Here is a 19,958-nt window from a genome sequence, read left to right on the forward strand (position 1 = left end):
CTTTCTTTCTTTCTTTCTCTCTCTCTCTCTCTCTCTCTCTCTCTTTCTCTCTTTCTCTCTCTCTCTCTTTCTCTCTTTCTCTCTTTCTCTCTTTCTCTCTTTCTCTCTCTCTTTCCTCCTTTCTTCCTTTCTTCCTTTTTCCTCTCTCTCTCTCTCTTTCTTTCTTTCTTTCATTCATGAGAAACTTCAGACCTGAAATAAATAATGTTAGCAGACCACTTTCCTTGGCATTAAAAAACTATTTTATCATATTTCAATTGCAAATCATTTTTTTAACTGGGAGTTCTAGTCATCTTAGCTTAGAATCAAGTGTGCCAAATAGTGTTGGCAAATTAAGGACATCTTCAGATAAATTTGGCTTTATATGCTGTATATAGATCTCTATCCACTTCAGACTGTACTTTGCAATGCTCCCTTTCCTGACAGTGTACAGTAAGTATGAATTGTATTTTCGCATTCCAGTCCTCACATTAGTTGAATAAATGACACTTTCAGCTGTCTTATGACCAGAACATGTTCTGACATGTTGTTAGGATGTGGGGCAGAGGGTGGTCTTCATGGGGTAAAGGATGATAAAAAGTGAATCCTGATGAGAATAAAAATCCCTGTGTTTCCAACCATGCAAAAACTGCTTAATCCAGCTGCCTTTGGACTACTGGATACTCCACGGACAAACTGCAGGAAGCAGATTGGAGACAGCAGCCTGGACTCTCGCCCAGGAAGGAAGAGGTAGGAATTACTCCTGGGGCTTTTCCCTGGGCAGCACAGCTCTCCACCAACTTCAAAATAGGGGTGTGCCTTCAACATAATTAAAACACTGGAAAAAGGATCAATCCAAGGAGCCAAGAATCACTTTTATCTTGCTAATTTACAAGGGGAATTTCATATGCACCTTATCTATTGGCAGTCAAACAAAGCAGATGCATCATTCTTTAAGGCAGCCGAAAGTCAACGACCTTTGTTGCCAAATGTCTGTCTAGCCATTTTTTAAAATTTCTTTGAAATCAGCTGGCACCAACAATTAGCACCCGACCACCCCCCAAACTTTGGAAGAAGTGAGTGCCGGAAACCAAATCAGGATTCAAATATGGTAAATAACACCTCTCTCTGTGCACTGTGACTGGCTCGCTGCCACTAGCAAGAAGGTCTGTGCACAGTTCAGTCTCTTTGGGAGCCATTTCTGCTCTTCTTTAAACAACATAAATCCATTGAATAAGGCCATGCACCCTCAGAAATAAAGGCAAGAACCGGGCTTTTGTAAGAGCACCTGGCTGGGATCTCTCTTACAGTGTAATGAATGGCTTGAAGGGGTATTCAGGTGTCTTAAAGCTACTTCACTCTGGCCTTTTCTCTGGCCTTTTTCTTGTCCATTCTCTTCTCTCAACTTCTGAAAGTGTCTCAGTGACCTTAAGGGATTCACAGTTAAAAAAAGTGTTGAAATTTACCATTTACTCGACTTGTTCTGAAGAACCAGCTATGAAAATGCATTTTGCTACCAAGTGATTATTATTTTAAGGACAGTATTCTGAGCATGTTTCTTTGGTGGCATCAATCACAGCTATCAAGTGAATTGAAAACATGTGCACTTCAGGCAGAGGAACAAAATGTTGTTTGTGATCAGTTCCACTTGGTTATTAGCTCTATTCTGAGGAATTGCAGTTTCTATAGAAGATGGTACCAAAGAAGAGATGTAATGAATCACTACCAAAGATGGTGCCTGCTCTTCTCCCTTTCTGTCTTTTTATGTCTTTTTAAGTTTGGTTTTTTTGGTTTTTTTTTTTCTTTTTTTCCTGCTTACCCACTCCCACCCCCACTGCAATTCTTTCCCAAGTGCTCTGATGCCAGAGGCTGGAAAGATTTTGCTTCCAAAGAGCAGCATGTGGCTCTGGAGTGACAGATTCCTGACTGCTGCTCCAAGGCATTGTTCACAGCAAACAGGGAGGCTCTGACCTCTCTGATCCCACAGCTGAGAGAGGAGGAGAGCAGGCTACTCTTATAACCCCTACTCCTCTCTTTGTGTGCAGTGCATCTAATGGGGACACACATTTGTACTGCTCTCTTCCTTCAGAGAGCAAGGCCCAGTCTTGAACTCTTTATTCAGGCTCTTCTCACTCTCACTGAAGTCTGGTAAAGCCAATGTCCTTCAGGAGCCTCACTACTGTATTTCTCAATGCATAACAAAAGTATATTTTCCATTTCTAGTCAAAGGCATTTTACATTTCTTCTTTCTCTATTAATTTTTTTTTCATGGTAGAGCCCTGGCGCTACTCTTTCCCTGACAACCTTTTGGGGTTTTGAGGAGAATGTTATTGTTCTTTGGTGTCACAGTTAGAAGAAGGAGAAACAACTTGCAAGCTCCTTTCCCTATGGACATCTGCTTGCAAATATGCTTTTTAAATAACTCTTTATATTGTGATAGTTTTATCAGAACGTTAAACTCATCTCCTTGTACAAAAAGACAATTATAGTGATTAGACTTCTGGAATCTAGAATTTCAGGGGAAAGCATGCACCCTGTACAATAAACTGAGATTTCACTCAAGTTCCTTACCAGCCTTGTAGTAACCCCCTCCCCATTTCCCTACAAAATGTATTGGCATTTCCTATATGATTTCAATGGCTTTGAAATTTAATCCCTACAGAAGATGTTTCAAATTGCTGCTATTATTCATGGATAGAAGCCCCTTAAAAAAAATCTGAGCTTCAAGGCACTGCATTAAAAAAACCCAGAAATTGAGGTGTGTAATAGAAGATCCAATAAAATATTTGTAAAAATTAATGCTTTGGGGAAATAATAGTGAAGATTTGTAAAACTTGAAAGTTTCATTTTTGCACTGGCTTCACAGGAAATTTAACAGCAATGTTAAATTTATAAGGAAAATATATGTTTTTTGAAAGTTGAACACAGAGGATCCTCAGGAGAAAAGACTCGGTAATGTTTGGGAGCATAATGGGAGCTATAAATTAAAACAAGAAAAATCCAGCCCTGAAATATTTGTGTTTATTTTGATGGTTTTTCTATCACAGATTCGTTTATCTTCAGTTTTATTCACTTATTTATTTATTATTTTTAAAAATGCTAAAGTGGTAACCTAGAATTCCTCTTAAAGTGAAATTTGAGTAGCAGAAGTTGGTGAAAGGATTCAGCATCAAATTATTAATGTCTTATTATTTTTAGTAACCAAGGTATCACAGTAATGATTAAAAAAGTTCATAGAAATTTTCCAGTAAATCCTCAATATCCAAAATTGGAAACATAAAGAAAATAATTCAGAATTACTGACAAAGTCATGACTATTAAAAAAACAAAAAAAAAAGCAAAGAGTGATTTTAGTTTTTAGTTTTAGTTTTAAAATTTGTTTTAATTTTTGGTTTCTGTGGAGGAGAGGTGTTTATTTATTTTTATGTTGGTTTTTTTTTTTTTTTTACATGTCAGGTCTGTTCTTTGTACTTATTTCTGCCCAAGAAATGCAGTTAATGCTGCTTGGGTAGGTCATGTAGCTGGACTTCCCAGAAGAAGACTAACAGAAATAGGAGAAACACAGCAAACTACCCAAAGACTGGGGTAGGAAATTGCATTTCAGCCAGCCATCCCATTCCTCAGCTGTCACCCAGATTTCTGAATCCTACTAGCATGGTCAGATGCTTCAGTAACCCCCAGTTTCTGCAGCCTACACCAAAAGAGAGCAAGGAGCTGTGAAATAATAGCACAGCTACTTGGTGAAGAAGACAACCCAAGTCTGGGAACTCTCTTAAACAACATGGATCCAGGCTGTGCTTTTCACTCATCAGGACATCAGTGAAAGCTTCAGTTACCCACCCACCTGGGAATTGCAGACAGCCTGAAGGAGTCTTAGCTTCTTATTGACAAGTGTAATCAGTCTCCTTTGTAAAGCAGTAAATATTCCATACGGGCATGAAATTTACCTGAGTTCTTTTAAACACACCATCATCCAAAGAAAGATGAAAAAAATCTATGCTGGTTTTAACAAACTAAGTTCAATTTTGTCTTTATAGAGGAAATGCATAGAGGCAATGTTCTGAGATCAAAAAAAACTTTCTTCCAGTTGAAGCTATTAATTACTCCAAGATTCAGGGCAGCTTCTGAAATTTGAACATCCTCCAAGGCTCAGGGTGAGGTTTTTCCCTTGAGTGGGAAGTGAGGAGATGCACAACTTCATTATCCTTTGGGCTTCTAGTACATTTCACTGTGAGGTATAATTGCCCTTCCTGAGAGGTGGTTTAAATATTTCCTGGAGGGACACATCAAGTGAGCTGTAAGTGTGGCCTGCTCTGCATCCCACCCTCTGCTGAGCCCCACCAGTTTGGACACAGCTGTTGATTCAGCCTGCAGGGTCACAGATGCTCCAGCCTGTGCACTTTGGCCATGCCAGAAGCTGATCTCTTGGGCTTGCTCTCTGCATAAAAAGGCAAGATTGGTCTTCAGGGTACCTTCAAGAAACAGGAAAACTGAGCCTTTTGTAACACTGGATGCATTACATGATGAGATGGGATCTGTATCCTGTAAATCCTCTCCCCATTTGTGTATTTCTGCCAAAAAGCTTCATTTGAGTTTCTTTGTTTCTGGTCTCTCTGGGTGATTCCTCAAGTCCAAGTAGCTGTTCTTGCAGACAGAAATGTGACCCCATTGCAGGGTGCAGAAAATGTGGGGTATTCTGGCATGAGCTGTTTCTTGTGCTCTTATCCCAGTGCTGGTCTCAGTCAACCTTTATTTGAGTTTGTGAGCTTATCTTCTGTTAATAATTTAAACCCAGTCCTCACAGTGGAGCAGTGTCACTTTCAAAGATGAGAGGACTATGAATATTTGGCTTTCTGTCTGTCTACAGAAAGCAAACAGCTAAAATGTCCAATTAGAAAGCTACATAAAAGTAATAGAAGAAGCAAAAGTTGAAGGACCATCCATTACAGAGAGACTGAAGGATTCCTGGAACTGCACTGACCATAAGCTCCTGTAAGCTGCAATTTCAGACAGAGTTTTAAGTAAATTCCCTTCTCAACTTCACTTGTCCCACATGAAAGAAATGCTAACTTTAACACAGCAGACAAGAGCCCTTAAAATGAGGCAAGAGGAATTTTTTATTTAAGTGAAACATCATGGGGCTCATCAGAGTATTTAATAGTATTTTCCCTCCAGCTGTTTTTATTTATCTTTAAACTTCCAATAAAAGTTATGTTTTATTTCAAGAAGCAATCCATAATAAACTTTTCAGCTGATGGTAGTGGTTAGTGCCTATGCCACCAACAGTGATGATTAATTCTTTGGAGAAGAAATGAAAATTATTCTTTGCTATGCAGTACCTATCCAAATGAGTTTGAGTAGGGGCATTTGGGTCTTACCATCAATTTTCAAATTAGAGGAAACAATAATCCCATTCCATTGCTCTATGATAATGCTGGGAACTTGAGATGGGGTCAGTTTCTTACTGGAAGGCAAACTCAGAGCAATTCCTGGTCTTGCACATCATTGCTTTAATTCCACTGTAATGGCATGACTCCCTGGGCTAGGTGCTGTCCAAGCACGGTGGGAGGGACAGCTCCTGTCCTGAGAACGCGCTGCACCAAGTCCTTGCAGACACACAGATGCACTGCCAACCAAACCCTTGAATTAAATGAGGTGTTTTAAACATACCAAATCAAGCATATGTAAAAATCTACATGAGATTTGGGCCATATAAGCATGGACCAAGGGTGAAGACTTAACCATTAGTTATTAGATCACAGTAAGTATACCAATTCTCTTCACTTTAAGTGGAGATGGCGAAAACAGCAAGGCTGCACATAAGCTCTCCAGCTAAGACATGACTTCATTCAGGCCTGTAGCCACAAAACCAACTCCTTTTCTGACCCCAGGTCTCTGTGTCTTGCCTTCAGCACACTGTCTGTTATAGCATCCTGACTACTCCCAAAGGTCTATCCCATGGCTTCATGGAAACTGCCCTTCCCAATGCTGAACTAATACAGATGGATTTAGGCATTAATTTTGCTTTTGTCCAGCTGCTGACAAGGAGGAGGAAACTATTGAGACAAGCTCAATTAGAACCAGTGGCCCCTGAAGCTCACAGCGCTGCTAGTTTCTATTGAGACAAAGTAGAATATTTACGCTGGTCAACACTTTAGATGCTCATTTTGTGTGGGTCTTTTTGACCAGGGTCTGACCCTACTGTTTGGTACAGTAAACATGGTTTTATCCACAAAGCTGAACCTTTTCTGTGTGGAGTTGTCTGCTAAAACCTCTTCTCAACAGCAAACAGAATATGCTTGATTACTGGCTGTTGTACACAATATTGGAAGACTAAGGGCGTCCAAGATGTTTCCTTTACGAAGGATGCTGAGTTGGAAATTTTTACTTCACTGTGGTCAGGATTGGGCCTACTGTAAAAATACTTGTTCATCTTTATTTGGACTTTCCACTGGAGCAGAAGGACAGACAAGCTGACCGATCTCTTTTCACCTGGTGTTTCTTTACTTTCCTCTGTTCATGCTCTCATGTCATATTTATACCAACTTTCATCATACTCACTGTGTGTTTTACAAGAGTGTGTAAAAGGAAAATACTGTAGCATGTACCACTTCTTCTGGACACATGAGTTTCTAAAGTTGAGTGCAATGTTTTATATTTGCTAAACTTCAATCCACAAAAAGATTTCTGTGGATGTGTGTGTGTGCACATGCATTACAAAAGGTGAAGTTAATGAGGAAGAGAAGATGGAGAACTGAGGCTCGTTTGGCTCTCTTTGCACTAGTTTTTTATGAAGTTTCCTTCTCTATACAAATGACAACTGCACATTTTCCTCATGGAGAAACCCAATCAGCCAGGGGCATGAAGTTGCCAAGGGCAGTCCGGGGACTGCTATTTCACTGATCTTTTAATAATATGATCCAAGGCTTTGTGAATAAAGACCTTCAGACGAATGCAGAGTTCTGTGGGAAGCCAGTGGAGGGAGCAGAGGGATTAGAGGACTTGTTGGAAAGGTCTGCAGGAGTTTGTATTTCTAAATAAAATATGTAGCAAGAGTCAAAGTTTTCAAACTACTGAAACTTACTGCCCTTGTGTTTGTTAATGCTATTCAAAAATAATAGTGCTTCCTTCAAACAAAAACAAACATAAAACTTATGCAGAAAGCTATTTATTTTCAGAAGGCTAATATTCACAAGTAGGGTGAAATCATAACTCTTTTATCCTCAGTAGGAATATTGAAACGGAATCCAACAGGGACATGATTATGTCCAGGGCCATTTGGTCAAGTGGCCACAAAGTACATTGGCCACAAGGCCAGATATACCTGAATTATTCTTCTGGGCCTCTCTGTCATATGCTTTGCAGATTTCACAATTTCCAAGGCAAACTTTGGTCTTCATCTGACTGTGGTCAAAAGCTAATTTAAAAGAATAAGCTCCCACAAGATTATTTAACTAACTGTCATAAGTATGGATTGGCTTCAACCTTGTGATCTGATCATATTCCCATAGACAGCCCACCATGTCTAGCTTTTGCATCTGTAATAGCATTCACTGTTGTTGATACATAAAGATAACACTGCACACAACAAAAGAATTATCACATTTTTGCAGGAAATAATTCATTGATTCACTGCCAGGTTTATGGTTCCTTTCATTTGTTTGTTTTGGCAGTTGTACCCCTTCAAAAGTTTGCTTCTGTATTTTAAAATGCTAAAGAGTATCCTTTTAATTAAATTGCTGTTTGGTGCACATGCTATCCCATTCTTTACTTGCTTAAAAGCCATGTGTTTATAAATGGGAACTTCCCTTTTGCACTGAAGTTTAACTGTAAGGAAAGCATATGGTTTAACTCAAGTTTTTTTCCTAGAGTTTGGTTGTGCCTCAGTTTCCTGTCTCAGGCTTTTCTTTTATATATTCAGATTATCTAAATACAGTGAGCAGGTTACTGCTCCACTAAGTTAAAAAAAAACCCCAAAAAGCTCTGTGCTTGCCTAATATTTTCTTAATTCCTGAGGAAACTTAAACAAAAAAAAATTCATAAGTTGTATCAGGTGTTTCAACTTCCTCATAAATAGGAACCTCCACCAAAAAATAACAAAAAAATCTTTAAGTCTGGTGGGAGGGCTTTAAGTTTCTTGGAATGATTTCTGTTGGGAAATCTCAGTGTTGTGGTCACTGCTTTCTCACTTTATTCCACAAGAATTCCATGAATTCTGGTTCCCTTTGTCACCTGCAAGTGTAAGCAACAGGAATTTTGTGACATCTCTCATTTTTTCCTTCTTGCTTCTTTGAGGTGAAGTTTAAGAATATCATGCTAGAACATTTGTTGAATAATGCACGCTAGTAAATTTTTTTAACTGTGAGAGTGCTTAGACTTTGGAATGCGTTTTAAGAAGTCAGCATGAGTGCTAGGAACCTCAAAGGAATTATTTGCATTGATTGGTAAATCCAAACTGTAACTGAAAAGTAACTTAAAGGCATAACTTGCTGTTTTCATAGTGCTTATCTCCAACACATTGTCTTCTCGTTAAGCCTGAGATATTTCAGATGAAAATAATACTCCAAACAAAGTTTAAGACCATACTTGGACTAAAGAAACACCAAGTAGGGAATTTGGTTTTGATTTTTGCCATATTTATGGTTCTACATCCCTATTACTGCATATTCCAACATATTGATTCTTCCATTGTTTCCATGGGAACATCCTGATGTCTATAATTACCAGAAAGTGTTCAATTAATATAAAACACAGTGGTAAATCTTTCCTTCTGTACTCCCAATTCCATGCAAAAGGTGAAGCCAAGATGCCATTTATAGAATAATATAAATAGCTGAAATGCTATTTACTTGCATAACTCATTTGTTCAAAGAAATGAGTCTCTGGGAGTGCATTTTCCTCTGCTAATGACTGAGCTTAATATTAACCTGAGTGCTTAAATGAATTTGCTGATCGCAGCTAAGGCTCACACAGACCTTATTCAACATGAGTTACACACACTGTTGGCACCTGTAGCAGTGCCTGCTTAAAGGAAACCTAATTTGAAAGCAGTACACAGAGATATTTTCTTTACTCTTTCCAGGAGACTTTAGTTTCTACCTTGAAGTTAGGTTTAAAGTAAATACACACTGAGCAGGAGACAGAATACGAGTTTTGCCTTCCCACTCTCTGGCTCACAAACAGAGTTTCAGTCTCTGAACTTTCATCTTTATGAACTTTTTATATCAACAGTTTTTTGTTTGTTTAAACAATGTCAATTTTTTAGCATTTAAATAAAAGACTATCTCTTTGTATAGTGTAGATGATTTAAAAAATGACCCTTTTTAAAAACAGGATATGACAATCTGATAGAATAATCTCTAATCATCTATAGGACAAATATGGCAGCACTACATATGCCAGGTAAAATGTCAATAAGACTACAGCCAGAGTAAAACACAGTATAATTAAGTGATTTCAAGCCCTTGATGAGCAAAGAAGTCTAGATTAGTTAGGAAAATAAAGGGAAAAATATGCAGCGCTGAATTCTATGGTAACTAGAGGACGACTGAACCTGCAAACTTGGAATTCAGAGAGCTGGTTGAAGGGATATTTAATGTTTTAGTATACGCCCACCTCAATTAAGAAAAGAAATATGGAAATCCACTGATTTCTGGGCTTTTTTACCACTGAACAAAAGGTATTTTCTGTATAATACCATTATTTCCCACCAGCATGTAACAACCATTTGACTCAGGAAGGCAGAGGTCAGTATTTTAATTTCTGAATTCCTTGAAGACATTTCTTAAAATAAAGACATAAATGCTTTTCAAATTTTCATAGATATTTGGAATTTTAATTGAATGTGTGAATACTCCTTGCTGGAATATCAAGCCTCTGCTATTAATTTAGAAGTGTCTCTGTAAGCACTCGGGTATGAACTCCATTCCTTCACAAACAGACCAATGAATCCTGTGCATCTGATGTGAGGAATCTGGTCTCTGAAGATTCTCTGTGGAGTTGTGGGGCTGGAATTTCATTGAGTAGCTGATAACTGCACCACTTCAGCTCCTCCTCCACGAGGCTCTTGAATATCCAGCTCGCAATCACCAAAATGGCATTGCAAAATAAGTAAGTTCCCTCACAAGGGAGTAAAGAAAACTAGGTTAAGATATGTACTAACATACAGGCTGCCATTCCTAACAACATCAATGGAGTTGTTTTTATTTACATCACCAGAGAGTTTGGAGTAATCTTCCCTGTGTTGTCACAAGCATGATAAACAAGTTTGAAGATTGTTTAAAGAAACCATTTTAGCTTTGTTGATTACTCAATCTCTGCAGTCATTTATTGCTCCAATACTACAAAGTAAGAGAGATTATCTTTTAATTAGGTGATTTTTATCCTTGTAACATCTTCAACTGCACTAGATATTCATTAAGGTTTTTTTCCTCTCCCCCTGCAACTTTCTTGAATAAGCTTTCATGTTTCTCTGCTCTTTTCCCTCGTGAGCTGTTGATCCAGGGACCAATGAATGTTAGTAATACATCTATTTATTCCCTAATCATTATGAATATTTTTAAATGTACTTCAGAAAAGTATTTGTAGGCTATGCACTCAAAACCGCTTAATCTCTATAAATGCTTAGAATGAAAAATTGTGAAATTTATCTATGTGTGGAGAAAAAACTCCTTAAATTTTTTGTTATTCTTAGTGTAAAACTTCTTGTGTACAAACATGGAAAAATATTACATCCAATTTATAACATTTTTTTGAGACTGAGAACTATACTAATTCTTAGTAGGTTTGCCTGCCTACAGTGCAGTTCACAAAAAGTCCTTTAAGATGTTTAAGAATAATGGAAGTTAATAATCCTATCTCTGTTTTATCCATGAGATGATCTAGAGGTATTGATCCTGCCTGGAGACATGAGGAAAGGCTATCTGATCTTTGGAAGTCCTTCCTACACTTCCTTTCCAAGATCAGAGGATTAAATTCATAGCCATTGCTCTTATTGCAAAAAGCAGGTGAGTGGATTCTTCCATCTTACATGTCAAGTTCATGGCAAATTTACAGGACATTCATGATGTAGTTAAAGAGGTGTTGTTATTGTTATCAACATGTCTCATGGTGGGTGAAGATTTGTCATCCTAGGTGACAGAACTATTATGTTTGAAGAGCCACATTAGCATTTCCTGCAAAAAAATTGGAGGGAGGACACTTTTGAAAACTCTATCCAAAATGATAAAAACAGCATAAATGGGTAAGACCCTCAGGCTCTTGTTTCCAAGTGAGTGAGAAGTGGAAAGCTTTTGACCCAGAACTCTTGTATCTGACAACATACATTCTCCAAAATATAAGCAGCATTGGGAAGGTGCCAAATGAGAGAATAGAAGTTATGCATACTCCTAAATTGCTTGGGATTTTCAATGAAAAAAAAACCCGACAAAACAGCACCTCTAAGGTGCTGAAGAAAATCAATTAATGTTTGTAAGACAGGATGCCATGGAAGGCAGAAATATTTTGCTGACAGAACAGTGTTTTGTGCCTGAATAAGTAAACTTGTGCTTGGAGGCACAGAAATTCCCCAGTTCCCCAAGGGCACCAAAACCTTTGGAGCCAACACAGGATTTGTGGCAAAATCTGCAGATGGCTCTGCAGGAGGAATGCATGCAGCTGTGTACAGCTGGCTTATGGCTGCTTGGCTTTGTGTTGGCAACCCAGTTAAGCAGATATCTTTTTGATGGTGGAGACACAAAAATAATATCCACAGATGCTAACATACTCCCCCTCAGTGGTTTCAGCACTTCAGCTCATAGCAGTAGACTTGTTCCTTACCTTGATAAAGATTTGCTGTTAGTTTATGCTCTCCCTTCAAGTGAGGGACTGTTGTTAAATTTCCTTACTTCTAAAATATGCTGTAAGTTAGTATTTTTTCTTTTTCCCTTTTTTTCCCCATTTTTCCTTTTTTTTTTTTTTCCCTGAAGACGCAATCATAAACCACCAACAGTAGATTGAGGTAGCCTTATTCATAACTCCTCTCTGGTATCTTCAAATATCAAGCATTAAAATATTCAGCTAGATAAATTCCAAAATTAAAATATCTAATCTGGTCAAAATGATAAATTTCTGACCTTTGGGAAAATAACAATATTTAATTTCTTTTTCCTATTCTTAAAAATAAAATTTGAAAAATTACTTTTTAAATAACTGGTTTTGTTTGGAAACTTTTGGGGTTTTGGTTTTTTTTAAAAGATAATTTTTTAATTTTGTAGTTTCTTATATTATATCAACACATGCCAAAAATAGTCATGCATAATCTGCTGACAGATTATAATGTGGCATTGGTTAAAATGTTCTATTGCTTTTCATTTGTTCATTGTTTTTGTAACAAAATGCAAAGTTGTAATTTGGGATGATGCAGAATGTTTCAATCAGTATTAAGTAGCATCTGCCTTAAAGTCTAAAAATAATTTATTTAAGCATTTTCTCATTTTACAGGAAACCTAATCATGTTCATGTCACTTTGAGGGGAAAAAAAAGTCACTTGCCTTGAAACCTCTTTTTCTAAAAAAATGTTCTGTATTAAATTTTTCTATATAGATCTGGTTGGCATAACTTTATAGCTGATTGAACAAATGTTCTCAAAAAAGTCTGCCAAGTTTATAATCCAGTATCACTTGTTTCTGGACAGCCCCAATCTCTTTGGTCACTTTTAATTCAGAGATTCCAGATCCCTGATAAATGACTTTACAATGCAAAGTCTTTAAACAGAGCTCTTAAACCCAAAATTATTTCAGTCCCTGGGAACCCCTCCACTGATCATAACAGATGTTTAATCTGGTCATTAGTAAAGGGTAAGCATGGCAAAACACTTTCATAAATTGATTTTACTGGACGTGGATAAAGGAGCAGTGTCTCCCATAGTAACTGCTGATTCATACAAGAGAACAACCACCTGATTTTTGAGAGTTACAAAAACATCTCTTGTTGCCAAACCATGAACCTTCTGCAAAGTCCATTGGGACTTTAGAAAATTTACAAGTGATTCGATGAAAGCAGAAGCATTGGAGCTCCCCTGCAGTGTCACGCGGCTAATCAGAGTTCTGTGGAGCAGCTTGTCAAAAAGGACATAATTCTATGTCAGACCAACTTGTCCCTGCTTAGATATGTGCAGATATCATTGCTCAGGAAATTATATTTAACTGTAAGGGTGTGCAAGCACATGTGTGTGTGTATGCACATGTGTTAATAGAGAGATGCATGTGAACTCTGCAAAAAAATCTGCTGGTGAAAAAGGATGATTGGATATAGCGTATGCAATAAAATTAAGATGTGCAGAGATAATTTCTTAGGAATATAGCCTAAGTTTAACAATTTGTTTCTGAATAATTTAATTTTCAGTTTTAAGCCTTTAGAATTATGGTCTATTTATTATTGGAGCCAGAGTCTGCATGTATTTTAAATACAGAGAGAGGTTCCAACATTCAAGTTATTATATTAGTTGAGAGTTTAATTAATAACACACTAATTGTAGAAGCCAACATCAAGAGCCACATCATATTGTTTCTATTAAATTTTGAAACTGTTTGAAATTATTTAGTAATTTAAAAAGATGAATTTCTGGGTGGATTAGGCTCCTGACCCAGACCTGCAGACTTGTGGAGATAGGAGCCCACCGGACCAGGTTTCCTGGTAGGATTTCCAACCGTGTGAGGGCTCACACTGGAGCAGCCTGTGCCTGAAGGACTGCATCCTACTGAAGAGTGATCCATATTGCAGCAGTTTTTGGAGAACTGTGTCCCATGGGAGAGACCCCATGTTGGAGCAGGGGAAGGACTCCTCTCCCTGGGCAGCAGCAGAGGCAATGTTGATAAACTGACCCCAACCCCCATTCCCTGGGCTGGGGAGGAGGTAGAGCAGGGAAGGAGGGAGGGGTGGGGAGAAGGTGTTTTTAAGGCTCTACTTTATTTTTCATTATCCTGTTTGATTTTGTTTGTAATAAATTAAATTAATATCTCTAATTTAAGTCTATTTTCCCCGTGACAATATTTGGTAAGTGATCTCTCTCCTCATCTCAACTCATGAATACTTATATTTTGTCTCCCCTGTCCAGCGGCAGAGGGGAATGATAGAGAGGCTTTGGTGGGTGTCTGGCATCCAACCCTCTACAACTGTGTCATGAGATCATCAAAAATATAAATAAGTGAAAGTTAGAAAATTTCTATAAGAATAAATAGTATCTCTTGAGGAAATGCATAGTCAGTTGAATGTGTTTTAAGGACCACCTATAAACATAGCCTTCAGCAAACCTAAAACAAGTGTTGAAGGTGATGCCTGCCTGGTGACTCACATTCAATGGCTGGCAGCGGTATCCAAACCATGCAAAGGCAGCGCAATCACTTGTCCCATAAATCGAGACTAGTATGAATGGCTAAACGAGGTCTTAACCATCTCTTACAGGTAATCGGTGAAATTGATCTCCCTGTACAAAAGCAGGGATAAACCCATAAGACGAGAAGACCCTGTGGAACTTCAAAACCAGCAACCACCTTAAAACACATACTCACCCACGAGGTTCACTGACACACAAGCAACTGGTCTGTGTTTTCCTGTTGGGGCGACCTTGGAGCAAAACAAAACCTCCAAAAATTAGACCACACCTCTAGACTGAGAGCAACCCCTCAACATGCTAATAGCATCCAGACCCAACACAATTGATCAATATAAACTCACTTCTAAAATATTGATTTATCTTCATCCATGGATATTTGCACTAAACAAATACACAGAAGTGTCAGAAGATGTTGTCTTTAGCTGTTCTCATTAGTAATCCATAGCTTTATATACATCTGGGTGCTGGGACACAGGACAGGAATGGAGCAGGGCCCTCCTTCCACCCACAGCCTGCTTTGGGACCTGCTGCTCTTCCACCCAGCACCTCTGAGACCAACAGCAGTCACAGCCTGTTGGGCACTGGGCAGCATGCAGAGCACCAGGCTACCCCAGGGTACCTTCCCTGAACATTTTCTCTCCCCAGCTGCCTTGTTCTACCCAGCTCTGCACAAGTGGACTGGTTCTGCTGCCAGCTCCCCTCCACTCCCCCCTCCCCAACAACCATATTGCGTAACAGTAGGATTTTGCCCTAAGCTGTTGTGATGACTCCAGAATTTCCAGTCTTATAAGCTCTCTGTAAATTGATAAAATATTCCTCCCCTTCCCTCTGCATTTCAAAATAAACACCCTACTAACTTAGTGCAGTCTTAGGGGCAATTAAAATGAATAAATACTATAGGAATCTGATACTTTTGCAGTGAAAAATCAATACTAAAAATAATACATATATCTTATTACTGATTGTGATACAACAGGAGCATGATATAAGGATATAAAATTGCAGATATTATTGGAAAGATTGATATCATAACAATTTCTCATATCATATTAGAAAACAACAAATTTAATAATACAATGCATGCAAACCCACTAATAAGATTCAAAAATCTAGTAATATAATATTTGAAAACCTATAAATTTGATAGGATGTGTCAGTAGTACTACAAAAATTAGCTGTAAATCTGCTGCAATAAATGCTGATCTTTTTTGTACTCCTAATAATCCTGCCCTTTATTTCACTATTTCCATAAGCATGTCATGTTATCAATTCATGAAAAAGAGACCAAAAATGTGTGAACTACCAGTTTACAAGTGGTCATTATTTTATTTTTTTTCTTTATGGAAGGTCTAACCAAATTTATGCTTTGTTTATCTATGTAATAACAAGTGTCATTTGAAAACCAACTACATTTAGGTTGGCTTCTCCCTTTAGCAAATTGTATTCCATCATTAAGTATTCCTTAAACCCATTCAGCTTCAAAATCTCCATTATTCTTCAAAGGCCTGAAAAAAGCAACATACTCTTGCAGTTTGTCTTCCAAAGCACTTTGTCTCACCAGCAGGAGCAAAGTGGATCCATGTCTTTAATTTTTTTTCCTTCCTCCCATCAGGTGAAGGACATAGTGGACAGGTCAAGAGGTGAGGACCAAAATTCTCATCATTTTGAAGGAGTTCAATGCAGCTACCCATCTGTAGAAGGCGTGGTTCTTTAATAATCCAGAGATGGAAATGAACACAGGAAAAATCACTGGAGACGTTAAAGAAAAGAGGCACTTGGTAAAATGTTTAGTTTCTTGGGGGAAATTACGTTCCTTTTTATCAGCTGTCTTCATCCCATTACCAAGGGAGGCCAAAGGTCCCAGCAATGATTTTGGGTCCATGCTGGCTCTGTGAATGACTAAGGAGAGAAAGGGTTTTTCACTCTGTAAGGTGGATACACTTTTCCTGGACAATTTAATGAAAGTCAAGTCTAATCAAACCATACCTAATGTCTCTTCTGCTGCATGAAAAGGACAATAGGCAGCACATTACCTCACATCCAAAACCTGAACTCCTGTTGACTAGGTCATTGTGGCATTCCATGTCCAAAATCTGCTGGTACTAGCCAACATGACACTCACCACTGAGTATCATGACATGCTGTACAGAAACATCACTGCTTGCCACACAGAGTGGCGATGCTTCTGGTGGATGGTCAGGATCTCTTAACCAGGTTGTCAGGCTGTCTGGGCATCCTTTACCTGAGGCAGGATTATTCTGATGGTAATCTCAGGTTTAGATAGCAAAACCTGGTATCAGCTGTAAACTGGTGATGCAGACTCTTCTGTGGGGCACAGAAGAGGGACAGGAGGGACACAGCACGGGACATGGAGCAGGCAGGGCTGGTGAGATGGGGCAGTGACAAATTCTGGGGAGGGGAACAGGGCAACAGGGATCTCTTGTGGTTTACCAAACACCTCAGATGGGCCAGCTTTTCCCAAGTCTTGTCCCTCAAGAGCAAAGACTTATCTCTGGCAGTCTCTTAAAAAAGTCTGGAAAGAAACAACACGCTCTAGAAATGTCATTGGAGAAGGTTTAGGGCACAGAAATGAAACACATCGCTGAGAAAAATCTCACGTACAGTAGAACAGAGAACAGCCATTTGTGAAATGGAAGTAAGTTAAAAAATGGCTAGAACACAGAGCTTGCTGCCGCATCAGAACTAAAAGAAATAAAGCAAAAAAAAAGTTTGGAGGTTTCAGTTTTTGCACACCTGGTGTGAATATTTTTGTTATTCTTGTTTATCTGAGCTAGTATTTCAAGTAGGACAATGAAAGCTGATACCAAAGTTTTCCCCATTTTTTCCTTTAGTCCCTCTTTGACATGAATATAAAGAAGTACAGTCCATGACACTGAATACCGACAGAAAGAATTAAAGGTGATATGTGGAAGTATCAACTCCCATGGCAAGGAAAAGTCAGACAGGGCCAAGACTTTGTGATTTGCAAGGAGAACTTCAATTCAGGAGTGTGTAATGAGGGTGGTTATTTCTCTAGCCTAGGTTCAGTTAACAGAATCTATTATTTATCAGTTTTGTCAAGTTTGAATACAGATCTGAATTTCCATGCCCATGTTTTATATGCATGTATAGCTGCATAGCTCTGCAGGTTTTCCAGCCTCCTTCCAGAGGTACACAGGTCCAGTTATTCTCTTCAAAATCATTTGTACATTAGCAGATCAATTAGGTCCTCTGTTTTTTTGGTGGTTCACATACCCAGTTGCTTGTTTTGATGCTTGCAACCCTCAGTTATGTGAAAAAGCCTTACATATATTCCATCAGTGAATATGGCTTAAGTATATTCAATCAAGACTCTTTTTTGAATTGTACCTGGCCTGCTTTTTTTCTTCTAATAAGGAATAATAAGATTTCATTTACTTCATGGCCTGGACTTCTTTGTTTTCTCACATGGATTGCCTAGAACATCTTGGAGTTTTTTATGATAAACACAGTCTTCCACAAAAACTACTCAGATATCCAACAACATTAGAAAACATGGTTTCCAGCTAAAAAACTTCCCCCCACCCCATTATATAAAAAGCTTACATTTCTTGCACATCAATTTTATCTTCAATGTCAATTTTTCACATTAGCAGTATGTAAAGCTATGTTTAATGATATTGTTGATCCCAATAGTTAAGGCAATGACTAATAACTTAAAGCTATTAAAACTGACTGGATAGCTAAGGAAGAGAACAAGTTTACAGAAAAAGTTTGTGTGTCAGTCTCCCAAAAGCAATAAATTGTCATGTTTTCCTTCCTCATCTAAGAGCTGGCAAAACCACAACTCATGCAATATCTTGGCACAATTTGATGTCTTCCCTTGAAAGAGACCTGGGATTAATGGACAAAAATAAGCTCCTAAAATGAAATAAATTGTTGAAATCCTGTAGTGAGCCTTTTCCCCTTCATGTTCATGCTGAAGCTCTTGGCAGACCAGCAGAGAAAGGAGCGATGCATTCAAACTAGAGGAGGCCTCTTTGTAGCAGAAACAAGTGTGAGTCCTGCAATTTCCACAATCATGCTAATAAATCAAAGGCATTTCTTATTGATACTTTTGCATAATGTATTGCTTATATTTTGGTGTGCTACGGTTTCAAATAGCAAGTTCTTTTGGGGTATGGTCCCTTTTCTCATTGTGTTTGTTGAGTACCAACCACACTTTATGTAATCAGCAAAAGCACAGGCTTAGGTAGGAGCAGGTATACTCACAGTATACTCAGTAAGACTAGGCCAGGATCCTTTTGCCCCATTTTGTTTTAATAAAGGATCAGGCCCACAAGAGCACTGTTTGGTCTGGCAGCACAATTGCATGGTTACTTATTCTTTAATGGAGATATCCATTTCTATTACTACTCAATCACTTCAATGGCCTCCCACAGAAAAATCCAATATAACTGGGCACAGAATGATAACTTGTCTAAGGCATTTTTATGCCAACCCAAAGGAATATACAGCAGAGGTAAAATGTTACACTGAAAATGTATATGTTGGTTTTAAAATGTTTTAACAAGACAAAAACAGTTTTTAAGATCTATATGTGTTGGGGTTTTGTTTTTAAATTTTTTTTTTAAAAAGACCCTTTCTGTGGGAGTATATCATATCTCACCATAATCCAAGTGGTCTCAGCCCTGTTAAATACCGTAGGGCTTTGCTGTGAGGGTGCAGCAGCGAAGCAGTGAGTGTCTATCTCCAAAAATCATCTGAGCCTCCTGCCCAACAGGCCATTAAAAGGACAGATGCACAGGCACACACACACTCAACTGCCAGGCAGAGCAAAGCCCCTGTCCCCCCCTTTCCCTTCCCTTCCCAAAGCCAGCATGTGTGACCTCTGCAGCACACCCAGCGTCTGTGGCTCAGGGCGAGGAACCTGAGTCCTCTGCCAGCCCGGGCGGTGCTGGGGCTGCTGTCGCTGCTGCCTGGCTGGGCAGCAGGCGAGCAAGGCTCCAAATCCTCCTTCTGCCTCGGTGTTTTCTTACCGAGATCCAATCTCCTCCCTACCTCTGACAAAAACATTTGAAGCATTTACCTTGCGCCTGCAGGATTCAAAGGATATTTGCTTGAACACGGTTTTAGATTTGTCGACAGGCTGAGCACTAAGTATGCTTTTTTAAGCAAAGAGTTTAATAAGAGTATCAGGCACCCTAATTTTCTGTAGCATTCTGCAGAAAATTATCTAGACATCAGAATCATCATTATTGACCTGAAGTGGGATAATATATTTTTTTATTATTCTGTGTGTATGTATGTCAGTAACTGCTCATAATATCACTTCAAGCATACCATCAATTCAAAGCAATTTACCTGGCATATTTCTTTGCAATCACAACTATGGGCCTCTTTGAAATAGAAGAGTTTCCAAACTGTCCTACAAAAAGTTCCCATAAGGAAAAATATTTAAAAAGGAAAAAAAAAAAAAAAAAGGGGGTTATTGTTTCAGAATTCAGAAGAGAAGCTAATTCTTAAAAAAAAAAAAGAATTGAAATGTTTGATGTATTAAATTTTTTATTATTTATTATTACTATTGTTATAAGGGATAATCTGGTTTTGGCAGGCTCTACTTTAG

The 19,958-nt window shown here is 38.4% G+C and overlaps 1 long non-coding RNA gene across 1 annotated transcript; it reads left to right on the forward strand.

Moving 5' to 3' along the window:
• The first annotated feature begins 638 nt into the window (after positions 1 to 638).
• LOC141729248 (uncharacterized) lies at positions 639 to 16,434 on the forward strand. The gene is made up of 3 exons (XR_012580632.1): positions 639 to 729; positions 10,855 to 10,985; positions 15,966 to 16,434. It is a non-coding gene; the product is annotated as an uncharacterized LOC141729248 (long non-coding RNA).
• Positions 16,435 to 19,958: the final 3,524 nt, after the last annotated feature.

The sequence above is a fragment of the Zonotrichia albicollis genome, chromosome 6 (genome assembly GCF_047830755.1).
Source record: "Zonotrichia albicollis isolate bZonAlb1 chromosome 6, bZonAlb1.hap1, whole genome shotgun sequence".
NCBI lineage: Eukaryota > Metazoa > Chordata > Aves > Passeriformes > Passerellidae > Zonotrichia > Zonotrichia albicollis.